Here is a 17,816-nt window from a genome sequence, read left to right as displayed (position 1 = left end):
TATGATTAAACAATATAGACCTATCTCATTACTGAATAGTGACTATAAAATATTTGCCACAATAGTTGCAGAACGGTTAAAGAACGGCTGTGTCGGGGGGGGATTTTCTGAGCAAAATAAACAGATAAGCATTAATTTTTTCACTTCAGTTTTCATTTCATTGTGTTCAGAAATGTTCAAATTAGTATACTAGTGAAAAAAGTATTCAAAAAACCAATTCCAGTATCTAAAACCAACCTTTTTTTAGTTAGGGTCATATATGACCCAAGGATCACAAGGGTATAGTAAACGCGAGGAAAACAGCAGGATTAATTCCTATCCATCAGATTCTGACTTTTGATATGTAATTTCCAAATATCAACCAGAGGTAGTCCTCAACTTACATCAGTTCAATTAGTCCAGAATATCTCCGGGACCGCCTCTGCCGCACAATCCCAGCGACCAGTTAGGTCCCACAGGGTTGGCCTTCTCTGGGTCCTGTCGACGAAACAATGTTGCTTGGCATGACCCAGGGGAAGAGCCTTCTCTGTGGTGGCCCAGACCCTCTGGAATCAACTCCCCCCGGAGATTAGGACTGCCCCCACCCCCCTGGCTTTTCGCAAACTCCTTAAAACTCACCTCTGCCATCAGGCATGGGGAAATTGATTCCCCTGGGCCGTTTCTGCTTTATGTATGGTTTGTATGAGATGTATGACTGCTTTTATATTAGCGGTTTTAAATTGTTTTAATCATTGGATTTGTACTGTTCTGTTGTTGTGAGCCGCTCTGAGTCTTCGGAGAGGGGCGGCATGCAAATCTAATCAATAATAATAATAATAATAATAATAATAATAATAATAATAGTCAGTTTGAGGTTACAATGCAGGGGTAAAATCAGTGAAGGGCTATCAAAAATTTTACTAGCACACTGTGGACGTGGGTTATCCAGGACGCCCTGCATTTTCTTTCAACATCTTTCAGTGCAAATTGGGTGCTCTGGGATGGAGCAACATTTTTGCGTGTCCCCCATCTGGGCAGCATCCCACCCCTGGTTGAAATGCCTGAGTGACTGTGTGTAGAGCCTCCTGGTTCAGGTAGGGCCGCAACTGGTGAACCAGACAAACCTGGCCTAAAAAAGTTCAAACAAAGACTAGAGCCTACAAAACTTATGCCAGACCCATCCTCGAATACAGCTCATCTGTCTGGAACCCACACCACATTTCAGACATCAACACTATCGAAAACGTCCAAAGATATTTCACCAGAAGAGCCCTTCACTCCTCCACTCGAAACAAAATACCTTACGAAAACAGACTAACTATCCTAGGTCTTGAAAACTTAGAATTGTGGCACCTAAAACACGATTTAAGTATTGCCCACAAGATCATATGCTGCAATGTCCTTCCAGTCAATGACTACTTCACCTTCAACCACAACAACACAAGAGCATGCAACAGATTCAAAGTTAATATTAACCGCTCCAAACTTGACTGTAAAAAATATGACTTTAACAATCGAGTTGTCAACGCGTGGAACTCATTACCGGACTCCATAGTGTCTACTCCTAACCCCCAACATTTCTCCCTTAGACTCTCCACGATTGACCTCTCCAGGTTCCTAAGAGGCCAGTAAGTGGCGTGCATAAGTGCACTGATGTGCCTAACGTCCCCTGTCCAATTACCTTTCCTTTTCTCATATATCCTATATATTCTCTCCCTCTCATCCACTCCTCTTCTTTTTTACTTACTATCCCTATATATACTACTTAATGTCTATTTCATTTCATATGTATTGTATATTGGACAAAGAATAAATAAATAAACAAACAAACAAACAAATAAATAAATAAATAAATAAATAAATAAATAAATAAATAAAAAGGATAGAATAGAACTGAGTTGGGTGAGTGGGGCTACCTGCTATTTCTGCCACCAGTTCGGGCAAACCGTTGCAAACCGGCTGAATACCACCTCTGCCTGAAGTGATTATGTTGGGTGTAGGATCAAGAAATAGGAAAGCTGATTATACTAATTGCATATACGTGCAAATATGTTGGGAGACATCTTGGGAGCCAGAGTTTTGAAATATTTCACACCAGGGAGAGATAATTCCATTTATTTTAAGGGCAAGAATGTAGTTACCTTCGGAATTTATATCGAACCTCCCTCTTCTCCTCCCCAAAATCCTCTTTTTGTAAAAAAAAACAGCTCCTGGGAGCAGTGAGTAGAAAATCCATTGGAACCACACTTGAAAATTAAGGAGCTACAATTCTGTACATCTAAAACAATTTGAGGTTTTCCGTGTTTTTCTCATGTTTGCTACCTTAATGTTCTGATTCAACTATTCTCTGATTTAATTAAAAAATAGCAATGAGAACTGTGGCTGTAGTAAAACCTTTAACTTAATTGGGTTCGTTAACCTGTGGTGTCTTCCTTCCTTCCTTCCTCCCTCCCTCCCTTCTTTCCTTCTTTGCTTCCTTCCTTCCTTCTTTGCTTCTTTGCTTCCTTCCTTCTTTGCTTCCTTCTTTCCTTCCTTCCTTCCTTCCTTTCTTCCTTCTTTGCTTCCTTCCTCCATTCTTTGCTTCCTCCCTTCTTTGCTTCCTTCCTTCCCTCCTCCCTTCTTTGTTTCCTTCATTCCTCCTTTGCTTCCTTCCTTCCTTCCCTCTCCCCTCTTTCTTTCTAAATTCCCTCCCTCCCTCCCTCTCTCTCTCTCCCCCTTCTCAGTCTATTTCTTATTATTCTCTGTTTCTTCCTCTACCTGGACTTCTCATTCCTTAATTTTAGAAGTTCTTGGTCACTAGTATTTCCCTAAAAGGTAACTAACTGGAAAACGCTCCCATTTTCTACCAGGCTAGGAAAAGCGAATATTTTGACAGCTTAGAAGATGATGTGTTTGTGAATATTGTGTGCCACTAGCCAGCTCAGCATCCAGTAGGAGAATTTTCACCATACAAGACACAAGACTATACATATATACACACAGAGAGAGAGGAAGAGGATCTGTGGTCTAGAGGTTAAAGCTACAGGCAGACTCCCAATAAGGTTAAAGGTTAAAGCTACAGGTTCAAATCCCAGTAAGGGTATGGCTAGCTTATGAGAGCAAATTAGCTTGAAATAGATCTATACTAGTCTCCCTTCCTTTTCATTATCAGCAAAAATATTATATGTGTGTGTGTGTAACATATTTTTGCTGAATTTGAAAATGAAGGGAGACTAGTATAGATCTATTTCAGCCTTGTTATGAACTAATCAGCTAGCCATACCCTCACTGGGATTTGAACATGCGGCCTCTTAACCTCTAGGCCACAGTATCTCATCTCTTCATCTTTGTACAATGGAAGTGTATGTGTGTATATATACACTGCTAAAAAATACAAAGGGAATACTTAAACAACACAATATAACTCCAAGTCAATCAAACTTCTGTGAAATCCAACTGTCCACTTAGGAAGCAACATTGATTGACAATCAATTTCACATGCTGTTGTGCACATTCAACTTTGTACAGAACAAAGTATTCAAAGAGAATATTTCATTCATTAAGATCTAGGAGGTGTTATTTGAGTGTTCCCTTTATTTTTTTGAGCAGTATATATGTATGTATGCAGTGATGGGCTACCAAAATTTTTACTACCACACTGTGGGCATGGCTTATGCATTTTGTTTCAACATTTTTCAGTGCAAATTGGATGCTCTGGGGTGGAGCTCCAAATTTTGCTACCTGACCGTTCCTGTAGGAGCCCATCACTGTATGTATTTATTTTATTTATTTATTCATTTGTCCAATACACAAATACATAGGAAGAAAGATAGACATGTGATAATATAAAAGAGAGTGAAAGTGAACTTAGAGGATAGGATATATGAAAGGAAGAGAATATATAGGATAGTTGGAAGAAAGGAAAGACAATTGGACAGGGGACGAAAGGCACACCAGTGCACTTATGTACGCCCCTTACTGACCTCTTAGGAACCTGGAGAGGTCAATCATGGAGAGTCTAAGGGCGAAGTGATGGGGGTTAGGGGTTGACACAATTGAGTCCGATAATGAGTTCCACGCTTTGATAACTCGATTGTTGAAATCATATTTTTAACAGTCAAGTTTGGAGCTGTTCGTATTAAGTTTGAATCTGTTGCATGCTCTTGTGTTGTTGCGGTTGAAGCTGAAGTAGTCATTGACCGGTAGGACATCGCAGCATATGATCTTGTGGGCAATACTCAAATCTTGTTTTAGGCGCCGTAGTTCTAGGCTTTCAAGGCCCAGGATTGTTAGTCTATTTTCGTAGGATATTCTGTTTCGAGTGGAGGAGTGAAGGGCTCTTCTGATGAAATATCTTTGGACATTTTCAAGGGTGTTGATGTCTGAGATGTGGTATAGGTTCCAGACAGATGAGCAGTAGTCTAGGATGGGTCCGGCAAAAGTTTTTTAGGCTCTTGTGAGTTGTGAGTAGTGTGAGATTGCCTGAGCAGAAGCTGCATAGGATCAGGTTGACAACTCTAGAAGCCTTTTTGGCGGTATTGTTGCAGTGGGCTTTAGCACTTAGGTCATTCGATATTAGTATTCCAAGGTCTTTTACTGAATGTGGGTTGGCAGTGAGAGATTGTTTAGTCAGTTCGTATGTGCGGTTTGGATGTGTGTGTGTATGTACATTCAATAATTGGGGGAGCATTTTGTCTTGACTGCTTCCTCATGAACGGAGGGGAGATCTTTTCAAACACGGGATGTTCAAGTTTAAACCATTGGTGTAATACTCAAAATTGCACCCTTAAATATAGTTTGGAAAGGCACCGTGGTTACAGAAAGAGAGATTTTGAAGAGAGGGCAACATCTCCTGCCTCGCTGTGGGCCTACAATTTGCGTCGAAAACCTGTTTCCAACACTTTGGAGATTGCTGAGAAAGCATCCAAGATGTTTAAACCAAGCTGGCGAAGATGATGTGTGCCATAAATTTCTTTAGAACTCTACATTTCTCAGTCTGATTGGTTGAAGCCTGATTTGTTGGAGAGATAATTTCTTGACAGCCTTTGATAGGAAGCTTCAAGCAAAGCAGAGACTTTGTTCCTCGCCTCCTTTGGCATTTCTGGGTGGTCTCTTCCCTCCCGAGAGGTTTAATTTATTATTATTTTTTCTAAAAAATAAGAAAAGAAACAGGGAAAAAATAGGAGGGAGGGTGGAGGGCTTCCTGCAATTTCAACAAGCCAGGCCCATTTCTCACAAGTAAAGGAATATTGATGGATACTAAAGGTAATTTAGCTTTTCAAATTGTTTTTAAAAAGGAGAAAAAGTTAAGCACAGATCGGCTGCCAACAAATTGAATTTCTCCTTCTCTCTCTCTCTTTTTAAGCTGATACGATGCACCTACTGGGCTCACATCAATTACCTTTTGACATGTGGAAGATGATTGATGAGCCGCCTCGGGCGCTGGAGTCTACTTTGTCAACTACTCATAATTTATACATCTTATCTGTCGCAGAACAAAAGGCAAAGACAGAGTTGGCATTGAAGGAGAAGAAGAAACAGGGGGAAAGAGGCGGGCAGGGGCGGGAGGAATGGTTGGGTTGCCGGGATGGGGAGATAACAGCCCAATGATTGACTGGTCGCTCCTCTTCCTCCTGTGGACTTCCTTCTGCCTTGCTAGCCTTGAGTTCATGATCGTGCAGAATGCAGCTGCAAGAGCAATCATGGGCTTCCCTAAATATGGCCCTGTCACACCAACACTCCGCAGTCTGCATTGGTTGCCGATCAGTTTCCGGTCACAATTCAAAGTGTTGGTTATGACCTATAAAGCCCTTCATGGCACCGGACCAGATTATCTCAGGGACCGTCTTCTGCTGCATGAATCCCAGTGACCAGTTAGGTCCCACAGAGTGGATCTTCTCTGGGTCCCGTTGACTAAACAATGTTGTTTCGCGGGACCCAGGGGAAGAGCCTTCTCTGTGGGGGCCCTGGCCCTCTGGAACCAACTCCCCCCAGAGATTAGAATAGCCCCCACCCTTCTTATTTACTTATTTATTTATTAGATTTGTATGCCGTCCCTTTCCGTGGACTCGGGGCGGCTCACAACGTAATAAAACAATTCATAACAAATCTAATAATTTACAATTTAAAATTTAAAGTAGTTAAGAAAACCCCATTTTTAAGCAGACATACCTACAAACATACCATACATAAATTATATAGGCCCGGGGGAGATATCTCAATTCCCCCATGGCTGACGACAAAGGTGGGTTTTGAGGATTTTACGAAAGGCAAGGAGGGTAGGGACAGTTCTAATCTCTGGGGGGAGCTGGTTCCAGAGAATCGGGGCAGCCACAGAGAAGGCTCTTCCCCTGGGGCCCGCCAACCGACATTGTTTAGTTGACGGGACCCGGAGAAGGCCGACTCTGTGGGACCTAATCGGTCGCTGGGATTCGTGCAGCAGAAGGCGGTCTCGGAGATATTCTGGTCCGATGCCATGAAGGGCTTTATAGATCTTTCGTAAGCTTCTTAAAAACCACCTCTGCCGTCAGGCACGGGGGAACTGAGATATTCTTTCCCCCAGGCTTCTACAATTTATGCATGGTATGTTTGTATGTATGATTGGTTTTTATAATAAGGGTTTTTAGCTGTTTTAGTATTGGATTGTCGCATGTTGTTTTTACCACTGTTGTTAGCCGCCCCGAGTCTACGGGAGAGGGTCGGCATACAAATCCAATAAATGAATGAATGAATGAATGAATGAATGAATGAATGAATAAATAAATAAATAAATAAATAAGGGGTGTGGGTTTTTTGCCGCCTTTCCCTGCTTGGGAAAAGAAAAAAAAGCTGACTGCAGAAAACACACGGCAGCTCCAGTTACATTTTAATTACACTCCTATCTACAAGGCTCTCTGGAGTGCGATGTTTGCGGTGACCTTTTGTTAATCAGCATTCTCAAGACAGCCCCTGTTAAGCACTCCTGACAGAGATTGATAGTTTTATCCAGTGGGGCTCTCTTTTAAAAGCTTTCATTAGCAAACATTACGGAAATCTGATACACACACACACACTCACGTAGACACGGTAGAGGTGATCCATCAATTATTTGAAGTATTGAAGTATCCTGGGTGGATCGAGGTGAGTCTGTTTATAAGAGACAAGTTTGAGTAAGGTGACCAATTTTGGCGGGACAGTCCTGATTTTAAGCTATTTGTCCCATGTCCCACAGCGTTCTAAAAAAGTCCCGATTTTTCAAAGAAATACCAGTTGGTGGCTTGAATGCCGGCTGGCGATTATTATTATTATTATGTCAGTACAACACAGCAAACGAGATCACTATGCTGGATTTCGTATTTCATCCCCAGTCGGGCGCTTCCCAAGCATCTAGGACTATGTGATGTAGTGGCGAATTATGTTTGCCGATCCCAGTAAAGCGGCCTTTTGCAATTGACAGATGGAGATTTTGTCAATTCCGATGGTTTTCAAATGTCCGCTGAGATCCTTTGGCCCTGCGCCCAGTGTGCCAAGTACCATTGGGACCACTTTCACGGGCTTATGCCAGAGTCGTTGCAGCTCGATTTTTAGATCTTCGTATTTCACTAATTTCTCTAGCTGCTTCTCCTCAATTCTGCTGTCTCCTGGGATTATTATTATTATTATTATTATTATTATTGTTGTTGTTGTTGTTACCATTACCCTCAAAACATTGCTACAGAGCACTGCACACCAAGACAACTAGACACAAGAACAGTTTTTTCCCGAACGCCATCACTCTGCTAAACAAATAATTCCCTCAACAATGTCAGACTTTTTACTAAATTTGCACTTCTATTCTACTAGTTTTTCTCATCATTCCTATCATCCTTTTCCTCCCACTTAGGACTGTATGAGTGTCACTTGTTGCTTGTATCCTAAGATTTTTATTAATATTGATTGTTTCTTCATTGCTTATTTGACCCCTGTGACAATCATTAAGTGTTGTACTGCATGATTCTTGACAAATCTATATTTTCTTTTATGTACACTGAGAGCATAGGCACAAAGACAAATTCCTTGTGTGTCCAATCACACTTGGCCAATAAAGATTTCTATTCTATTCTATTCTATTCTATTCTATTCTATTCTATTCTATTCTATTCTATTCTATTCTATTCTATTCTATTCTATTTATTATTATTATTATTATTATTATTATTATTATTATTATTATTATTATTATTATTATATTTGTATGCCGCCCTTCTCCAAGAATTCGGGGCAGCTCACAATATACAATGTAAAACAAATTGTACAAAACAAATCTAATGTTAAAAAACCCCCACCACAGCTAAAAACCCAATATGTTAAAATCAGTCAACCAATTCAATTACACCACGCATCACATTTATTGGTCAGGGGGCGGGGGGTCTGGATCTAATTGCCCCAGGTCTGGCGACATAGGTAAGTCTTGAGACTCTTGCGGAAGGCAAGGAGGGTGGGGGCAGTGCGAATCTCTGGGGGGGAGTTGATACCAAAGGACCGGGGGTCCCACAGAGAAGGCTCTTCCCCTAAGATCTGCCAAATGACATTGTCTGGTTGACGGGACCTGGAGAAGGCCAACTCTGTGGGACCTGACCGGGCGCTGGGATTTATGCAGCAGAAGGCGGTCCCATAAGTAATCTGGTCCGGTGTCATGTAGGGCTTTGTAGGTCATCACCAACACTTTGAATTGTGTCTGGAAACCAACTGGCAATCAGTGCAGTCCATGGAGTGCTGGAGAGACATGGGTGTATCTACGTAGACCCATGACCGCTCGCACGGCTTCATTCTGCACAACTTGAAGTTGCTGGACACTCTTCAGTGGTTGCCCCATGTAGAGAGCATTGCAGTAGTTAAACCTTGAGATGACAAGATTACGCCCCGAGTCTTCGGAGAGGGGCGGCATACAAATCGAATAAAGTTTGGCTTCCAGAGAGCCTCCGGAGGGATGGGGAAGGGCATTTTTACCCTCCCTCAGCTCCAAGGAAGCCTTTGGAGACTGGGGAGGGCAAAACACAAGCTTACTAGGCCCCCCTGTAGTTGGGAAACAGGCTGTTTCTGGCCTCCAGAGGGCCTCCGGGTGGCGGGGGAAGCTGTTTTCATCCTCCCCAAGCATTAAATTATTTTTATTTATTTTTTATTTATTTATTTATTGATTGATTTTGTCCATTGCACAATGAGAATTATATTGGGTATACATATAGTAAATATATAATGAAGGTTATAGAGGATATACTCATAGTAAAATATATCTAAGAAAGAAGAGAAGATAGAGTAATAGAACATATCAATGAAAGAATAAAAGAAGAGATATAGGAATAGAAAAAAGTATAGGAGATACAGGAGAGCAATAGGACAGGGGACGGAAGGCACTCTAGTGCACTTACTGACCTCTTAGGAATATGGAGAGGTCAACTGTGGATAATCTAAGGGTAAAGTGTTGGGGGTTTGGGGATGGCACTACAGAGTCCGGCAATGGTGGGTATTGGATTTGTCATTGTGTACTCTTTTTTGCCATTGTTGTGAGCCGCCCCGAGTCTGCGGAGAGGGGCGGCATATAAATCCAATGAATCTAATCTAATCTAAATCTAATGAGTTCCACACTTCGACAACTCGGTTACTGAAGTCGTATTTTTTGCAGTCAAGTTTGGAGCGGTTAATATTAAGTTTAAATCTGTCGTGAGCTCTTGTGTTGTTGTGGTTGAAGCTGAAGTAGTCGCCGACAGGCAGGACGTTGCAGCATATAATTATGGACGTGGGCACTCGCGCATGGGCGATAGCGCCCACACACACTCTTTCGGCACCCGAAAAGGCTCGCCATCACTATACTAAGGAATGCACCAGTTCACCAGCTAGCCCTGTTTGGTGGAATGCTATTAAAACAGAAGGACAATTTCTCCCTGGTTGGAAAGATTGAAAAAAAAAACCCAACAACAACATTTTGCATTGAGCAAGATGCTTTTTACCCTGGTGTCGTGTTCTCCCAGTGCTTAATGGCAGGAGCAGCCCTGTTTCAGATCACACGTCAACTCTGGAATATAAATTCTCAACTTAAAAAAGCTGCTAATGTCAGTGTTGTGCAATTGCTTGTCGCCGTGGCAGCCTTTTTAAAAAATAATAAAATAATCCCCTCCCTATTCCTTCCTTTACATTCCACAATTACTCAAGCCTTGATTATAAAAGAGTTGAAACTGCCTTTTTTTTAAAAAAAATGGTGCTCCTTAGTTTATATTTTAAAGCCTCCCTCTTTTTTCTTCAGAGTACTAACCCTTTTGTGTGTGTGTGTGTGTGTGTGTGTGTGAGTGAATACGTGTGGTTGTTGTTGTTGTTTGTTTGACAAGTTGCTTGTAGATAGAGCAGTTTTCCATAAGGAATTGAAGTCATACATCAAATGTATTGTTTTATATGTAAGTCACTTGAGAACAATGAAAGCAGTTGCTGGAACCCAAATACCATTACAAATAGATTTATCGGAGTACGTTTTCTCCCACCCTCTTTTTTTCCCCCCCAGAAGTTATTACTTTAATCTTAAGAATTTATGTAAGTAGGTTTGTAGCTTTTATATGCGTTATGCATTCACTTTTGAGACTTTTTAGCTATTTAGTGGCACGGTGTTTAAAACAAGTGTTATCAAGAAAATAATTTCAGCTTTAGATCATGGTGTTTTTTTTTTACATTTGCTTCTGAATGCTACATATAAAATAGCCGGATGGTAATATACGAGAGTTATGGGGAGTGTCATGGAAACTTATCTTCGCAATGCCCTTTAGCTTCTCAGCGCTCATCTCAAGGTAAAAAAACCCCACACACATCCAGAACTGAGATGCAATATCCTTTTTGCAAGGAAATAACTGAAAATCCTAGCTTTATGTCTAGCTAATGTCTCCTAGCTTTAAATGTTTCTAGCAGAGATTGCAATGATGGAAACGGGAAGAATTAAAGTCATTCTCATACCACGCTTTTAAAAAGAGAGAGAGATGTGTGTTGGAGGAGAACGGGGTAGTAATAAAAGACAGCTTCACTTTTGGCGTGCAAAAAAGGGGATGAAATAATTCTATCATATGAGAAATGATATCGGGCACTTAGAAACATAGAAACATAGAAGACTGACGGCAGAAAAAGACCTGATGGTCCATCTAGTCTGCCCTTATACTATTCCCTGTATTTTATCTTACAATGGATATATGTTTATCCCAGGCATGTTTACATTCAGTGACTGTGGATTTACCAACCACGTCTGCTGGAAGTTTGTTCCAAGGATCTACTACTCTTTCAGTAAAATAATATTTTCTCATGTTGCCTTTGATCATTCCCCCAACTAACTTCAGATTGTGTCCCCTTGTTCTTGTGTTCACTTTCCTATTAAAAACACTTCCCTCCTGAACCTTATTTAACCCTTTAACATATTTAAATGTTTCGATCATGTCCCCCCTTTTCCTTCTGTCCTCCAGACTATACAGATGGAGTCCATGAAGTCTTTCCTGATACGTTTTATGCTTAAGACCTTCCACCATTCTTGTAGCCCGTCTTTGGACCCGTTCAATTCCAAAATAATCTATATTTTCTGCTACCGGTATTAGGGGCGGGCAGCAGGCAGGACGGGATGGAACACAGTTCCATCAGCAGAAATGAAGATGCGTGCGCGGCTCCAGGTGATTGGCGGCTGTCACTTCCTGGATTACTGGTCTCGGCTGGGCTCTCCATTTTTTCCCTGCTGCTGCTGCTGTATCTGCGCTCCTTGCTTTTTTCCTCTTTCCTCCTTCCTGGCCTTGGATGAGCTTCCTTCTCTCCTATCCGGCTCCCCTCCAGCCTCACGCGGCCACCTCCTGAGGCCAGGAAGGAGGAAAGAGGTAAAAAGCAAGGAGCGTTTGTTCTGCCGGCATGTCCCAACCGCCCGTAATTACAGGGTAATTAGTCCAGAGAGACACACACCACACGGTAGAAGGAAAACCAAAAGTCTTTATCAACAGAAAAGCAGAAAAAACTCCTTTTTTAAATGTTCTGTCGAGCTCTCTGGTAGAATCCTCCCAAAAATGCACAGATACAATTTCAGACACACACACGTTTGAAATTTCAAAACAATGTTCTTTATACCGAAAATGCAAATAAACAGAGCACTCTTTTTGTATAGCAAAGAGCACTGGTCTCCAAACAAACTGGTAATTTGTACAAGTCCCTTATCAGTCCTGTGATACTTAGATTGCAGCTGGGAGGCAATTCACAGTCCTTCTTCTTTCACAAAGTGAAACACACTTTGCTCTGGGTTAGTTTCAAAGCGGGGAAAAATCAGCACACAAAGATCAAAGTCAGCAAGGCAGGCACGAAACACAACGATCAGATAATCCTCCACAATGGCCAAACAGCCTCACTAATTACCACAGCCCCACCCAACCACAGGTGGCCTCATTTTCTTTGATAATAATCTTTCAGTTGTTGCTGCCTATGCATCGCTCTCCGCATGCGTGGCTGTATCATTAACTCTTGTTCTGAATCCAAGGAGGAGCTAGATAATTGATCTCCTTCTGAACTGTCCGCCACACTCTCCTCCTCCCTGTCACTCATATCTTCTTGGTCAGAGGAGCCTTCATCAGCAGATTCCACCAGGGGCAAAACAGGCCTGCAGCATGTGCATGTCTCCCCCACATCCACAGTCCTTGGGGCAGGAGCTGGGCCAGAGCTAACCACAACATTAAATGTCAAGGAACGTGCAGCAGCAGGGGGGGAAAAGTGAGAACTGAGCCACGCTATGCCAAAGCGGTCTCAGCTGTGGTCTGTTTCCCCTTCCAAAGCCCTCGTTCCGCCCGCAGCTGAGACCCAGGAAGGAGAGCGCGGGAAACACAAAGCAAATTGTCACCCCAGCAAGCGACACTGGTAAGGTTGTATGTCGAGGACGTAACAGTTCACTTGAACAATGATGATCGTTCAAGCCACTCCCATTGGTCACATGGCCAGCAAGCCACTCATACCCAGTCCCGTGACCATTAAGCCACACCCACAATATAAGCCACACCCACAGTGTGGCAGTAAAAATGTTGGCTGCCCATGACTGACCGGTATGTATATACACGCATGCCGTGGGTGGGTTCTAACTTATCTCGCTGATGGTTCGCTTCTTTCCGCACTGAATGGCTGTGGAGGATTATCTGATCCTTGTGTTTCGTGACTGCTTTGCTGACTTTGACCTTTTGTGTGCTGATTTTTCTCCGCTTTGAAACTAAACCAGAGCAAAGTGTGTTTCACTTTGTGAAAGAAGAAGGACTGTGAACTGCCTCCCAGCTGCAAGCTAAGTATCACAGAACTGATAAGGGACTTGTACAAATTACCAGTTTGTTTGGAGACGAGTGCTCTTTGCTATACAAAAAGAGGGCTTCGTTTATTTGCATTTTTGGTATAAAGAATATTGTTTTGAATTTTCAAACGTGTGTGTGTGTCTGAAATTGTATCTGTGCATTTTCGGGAGGATTCTACCAGAGAGCTCGACAGAACAACCCCCATCCCACCTGTACCACTTCAGACAAATGCCAATATCTTCTTAAAAACCTCTAGTGATGGAGCACCTACAACTTCTGAAGGCACTCAGATCCAATCCTGAAGGCAAAGGTGTTTCAATGGTTAATTGTTCTCGATGCTAGGAAGTTTCTCCTTAATTCCAGCTTCCTTCTCTCTTTGATTGGTTTCTCTCCATTGTTTATTGTCTTGCCGTCTGATGCTTTGGAAAATAAGTTGACCTTTTCTTCTTGGTGGGAGACCCTCAAATACTGTAAATCTGCTATCATGTCACCCCCGGTCCTTCTTTTCACTAGAAAATCTTATTAGATTGGAATCTCTCTCTGGCAGTGCTTTCTCGTAAGGTTTTGAAATATGACAAAACGTATAAATATTAAAAGATACAAAGCTGATTTGCTTAACTTGAGCTGAAATGTTATTCCAGGAACAGGGTAAAACACAGAAAACAAAATGCTCTTTAATTTTTTAAAAACTGCTCCGCATATTTTACGAGTTATGTTTTACCTTCGAGATTTGAAACAGATTTCCACATACAAACCATCAGCTCTTTCTTTAAAAAAAAAAATTTATTTAATGACACTGTCAAATAAATGGTTTGGTTAATGACAGATTTCAGTGGAATAGTTAAGTACAGAACCATCATATTCACATCAAAGACCTGTGTTGTTAAAGACAAGGAAACATGTGGTTGTTGGAGCCGGACCCTCGGAGAGGCTGAAAGAAGGAGGAAAATTTTACTCCTTTGAATTTTAATGCTGGAGGAAATAGTTGAGAATTCTTTGGACCGCAAGGAGAATGAATGACACACTGCTAAATGTAGTAAAATCAAACTGATAGTTGCACACTCTAAGACAAAGGCAAAAGTAGTATTAAATACTGCTATTATTAAAACTGTACTATTGCTATGGTATGCTACATTTATTTTATTTTATTTATTTATTATTTAGATTTGTATGCCGCCCCTCTCCGAACACTCGGGGCGGCTCACAACAAGATAGAACAAATCATAAATAATCCAAATAACTTTAAAATTTTCAAAAGATTTAAAAGAACCCCATATACTAACAGACACACACACAAACATACCATGTATAAATTGAACATGCCTGGGGGAGGTGTTTCAATTCCCCCATGCCTGACGGCAGAGGTGGGTTTTAAGGAGTTTACGGAAGGCAGGGAGAGTAGGGGCAGTTCTAATCTCTGGGGGGAGTTGGTTCCAGAGAGTTGGTGCCACCACAGAGAAGGCTCTTCCCCTGGGGCCCGCCAACCGACATTGTTTAGTTGACGGGACCCGGAGAAGGCCCACTCTGTGGGACCTAATCGGTCGCTGGGATTCGTGCGGCAGAAGGCGGTCTCGGAAATATTGTACTATATACTATATACTATACTATACTATACTATACAAAAGAACCTAAGAAGAGCCATACTGAAGCCCATCGAGTCCAGCATTCTGTGTCACTCAGTGGCCCACCAATTGTCCATGGGGATCTTGAGCAGAAAGAGAAGGCCAGGTTCCTTCTCCCATTCCCTTGACCCCCAACAAATGGTACCCAAGGGAACCCTGCCTGCCTCAACCAACATAGAGGCGGCACTTGGGCATCCATTTCAATAACCACCGATACACTTGGCATCCATGAATCTGTCTAATCCTGCCTTGAAGTTATCCAGGCTGACAGCTGTCACGACCTCTTCTGGAAGTGAATTCCATAACCCAAGGACCCTCCAGGTGAAGAAATAATTCCCTTTATTTGTCCTCACTTTCTTACCTATTATCTGTTTATTGTTTTTATTGTTTATTGATTGTTGATTGTTTATTGATTGTTGATTGTTTATTGATTGTTTATTGATTGTTTATTGTTTATTGATTGTTTATTGTTTATTGATTGTTTATTGTTGATTGATTGTTGATTGATTGTTGATTGATTGTTGATTGTTGATTGTTGGTTGATTGATTGTTGATTGATTGTTGATTGATTGTTGATTGATTGTTGATTGATTGATTGTTGATTGATTGTTGATTGATTGTTGATTGTTGATTGATTGTTGATTGATTGTTCACTGTTTTTATTGTTTTTATTGTTGGTTGATTGATTGTTGATTGATTGTTGATTGATTGTTGATTGATTGTTGATTGATTGTTGATTGATTGTTGATTGATTGTTGATTGATTGTTGATTGATTGTTGATTGATTGTTGATTGATTGTTCATTGTTCATTGTTCATTGTTTATTGTGGTCGACTGTAGACAATCTAAGGTTGAAGATTTGGGGGTTGGGGGAAGAAACGACAGAGTCAGGTAGTGAATTCCAGGCGTCAATCGTTGTAATGCTGAAGTCGTATTTTCTGCAGTCTAGTTTGGAGTGGTTTACATTGAGTTTGAATCTATTACGTGCTCGTGTGTTGCTGTGGTTGAAGGTGAAGTAGTCATTAACAGGAAGGGCATTTTGGTTTACAGTTTTGTGAACTATGGTTAGATCAGTTCGGAGGCGACATAGTTGTAAATTGTCTAATTTCAGCCTTTCAAGTCGGGTGGAGTAAGAGTTGCCTTCTGTCGGAAGTGGTATAGGGATTCCTGCCTTTGGGGGGGTTGGACTAGATGACCTACAAGGTCCCTTCCAACACTAGTAATTACAGATTACTAGTGTTGGAAGGGAATCTGTAATCTGTGGGTAGGGGAGATAGGGTGTTATTGTTTGTTTGTTTGTTTGTTTGTTTATTTGTCACTTGCTGTCGTTCCTTTTACAGCAACAGCTTGCCTCGGTAGTGGCTTTGTCTTTGCTCACTGGTCTGTTTAATTCTCTCCCTCGTTCATTAATCATCCCTTTGACTATTTAGACCAGTGGCAAGTATAGCTAACATACTTAACGGTTCCTTTTGTCTCAGTGGCACTGCAAAATGACATTAAAAACTCTTAGATAAGCATACAAATGGGGCGTCTTGGTAAAAAGCTCTTTCCTTCCTCTCTCTCTCTCTCTCTCTGTCTCTCTCTCTCTCCCTCCTTCCCTGCTTCCTTCCTTCCCTCCCTCCTTCCTTCCTTCCTTCCTTCTTTCCTTCCTGCCCTCCCTCCTTCCTTCCTTCTTTCCTTCCTGCCCTCCCTCCTTCCTTCCTTCCTTCTTTCCTTCCTTCCTTCTTTCCTTCCTGCCCTCCTTCCTTCCTTCTTTCCTTCCTGCCCTCCCTCCTTCCTTCCTTCCTGCCCTCCCTCCCTCCTTCCTTCCTTTCTTCCTTCCTCCCCCTCCTTCCTTCCATCCATCCTTCCTTCCTTCCCTCCCTCCCTCCTTCCTTCCTTTTGGTAACCTTCAAGCGCTTGTAGCCAAATGATTTGCCTCCCTCCCACCGCCTTTTTTTTATATAATGCTGAGTTCATGGCATGGAGTGCCAAGAACAGGGATAATTGATGAAGTAGCTCCATTAAAACCTATTAAGTCTGCAAAACTCTCTCTCTCCCCCCTCCTTCTCTCAATTTCACCTCTGGACAGTCAAGGGGGAGAATTTCACCTCTTATCAAACCAGAGCAGGAATGGCATTTTTTATTGATTTAATGCGTCGCCGCAAAAATTCACACAGTTTGCCTTTAGTTCTCTCCCTCCCTCCGCCCTTCCTTTTCTATTTTTAATTTGGGATGGGGGAGTTGTTTGTTTTTGTTTTTATTTTGTTTGTTTGATTTGTCAAGCATGTATTGGTAATATTGGTAAGTGTTGGGGGTTAGGGGATGACACTACTGAGTCCGGTAGTGAGGTCCACACTTCGACAACTCGATTGCTAAAGTCATATTTTTTACAGTCAAGTTTGGCACGGTTAATATTAAGCTTGAATCTTTTGCGTGCTCTTGTGTTGTTGCGGTTGTTGCTGCCTTGAGCTTCCCCTGCCCTGACCCTGGGCACCGGTGCTGCCGTCGCCACCATGGGAGACGCCGCCAGCGAGCACAGCAAAGCCCCCAGCTTGCCGCCCCATTGCCCCAGTGGGTTCTGGGGGTAAGTAAAACCAGGAATGGAGGAGGGAGCAAGGAAGGGAGGGAGGGAGCGTCTCCACTTCGCGGAAATTTGACTTTCACGGGGGATTTTGGAACGTATCCCCCGCGAAAGTCAAGGGAACACTGTACTCTGCTTACGAATGTTGTTTACACTCGAGACGTATCATTATACTGTCAATCCTTCCAGTGAAGGAGCTCAAAAGGGTTATAAAATATATCTGTACCAGAATTGGGAGTTTTGAGAGGACAGAAGTCACCTTTGCCAAACGCATTTCTCTTGTAATCTTTCTCCACTTCATGCTACAGAATGCAAAGAGAGAGGGGGAAAAACAACACAAAAAATAGAAACCAAATGCCTACTGCAGTTATTATTTTTGTTGTT

General features: G+C 42.0%; 1 protein-coding gene and 1 pseudogene across 1 annotated transcript in view; both read left to right on the top strand.

The window, feature by feature from the left end:
• The window catches only part of LRMDA (leucine rich melanocyte differentiation associated), a 936,663-nt gene that overhangs the window by 643,153 nt on the left and 275,694 nt on the right, over nucleotides 1-17,816 (top strand). The window lies entirely within an intron of this gene.
• The window catches only part of LOC139168645 (mitofusin-2 pseudogene), a 68,970-nt pseudogene continuing 61,820 nt past the window's right edge, over nucleotides 10,667-17,816 (top strand).

Source organism: Erythrolamprus reginae, chromosome 5 (genome assembly GCF_031021105.1).
Source record: "Erythrolamprus reginae isolate rEryReg1 chromosome 5, rEryReg1.hap1, whole genome shotgun sequence".
Lineage (NCBI taxonomy): Eukaryota > Metazoa > Chordata > Lepidosauria > Squamata > Dipsadidae > Erythrolamprus > Erythrolamprus reginae.
The sequence above is the reverse complement of the archived record's forward strand: the minus strand, read 5'-3'. Positions and strand labels throughout refer to the sequence as shown.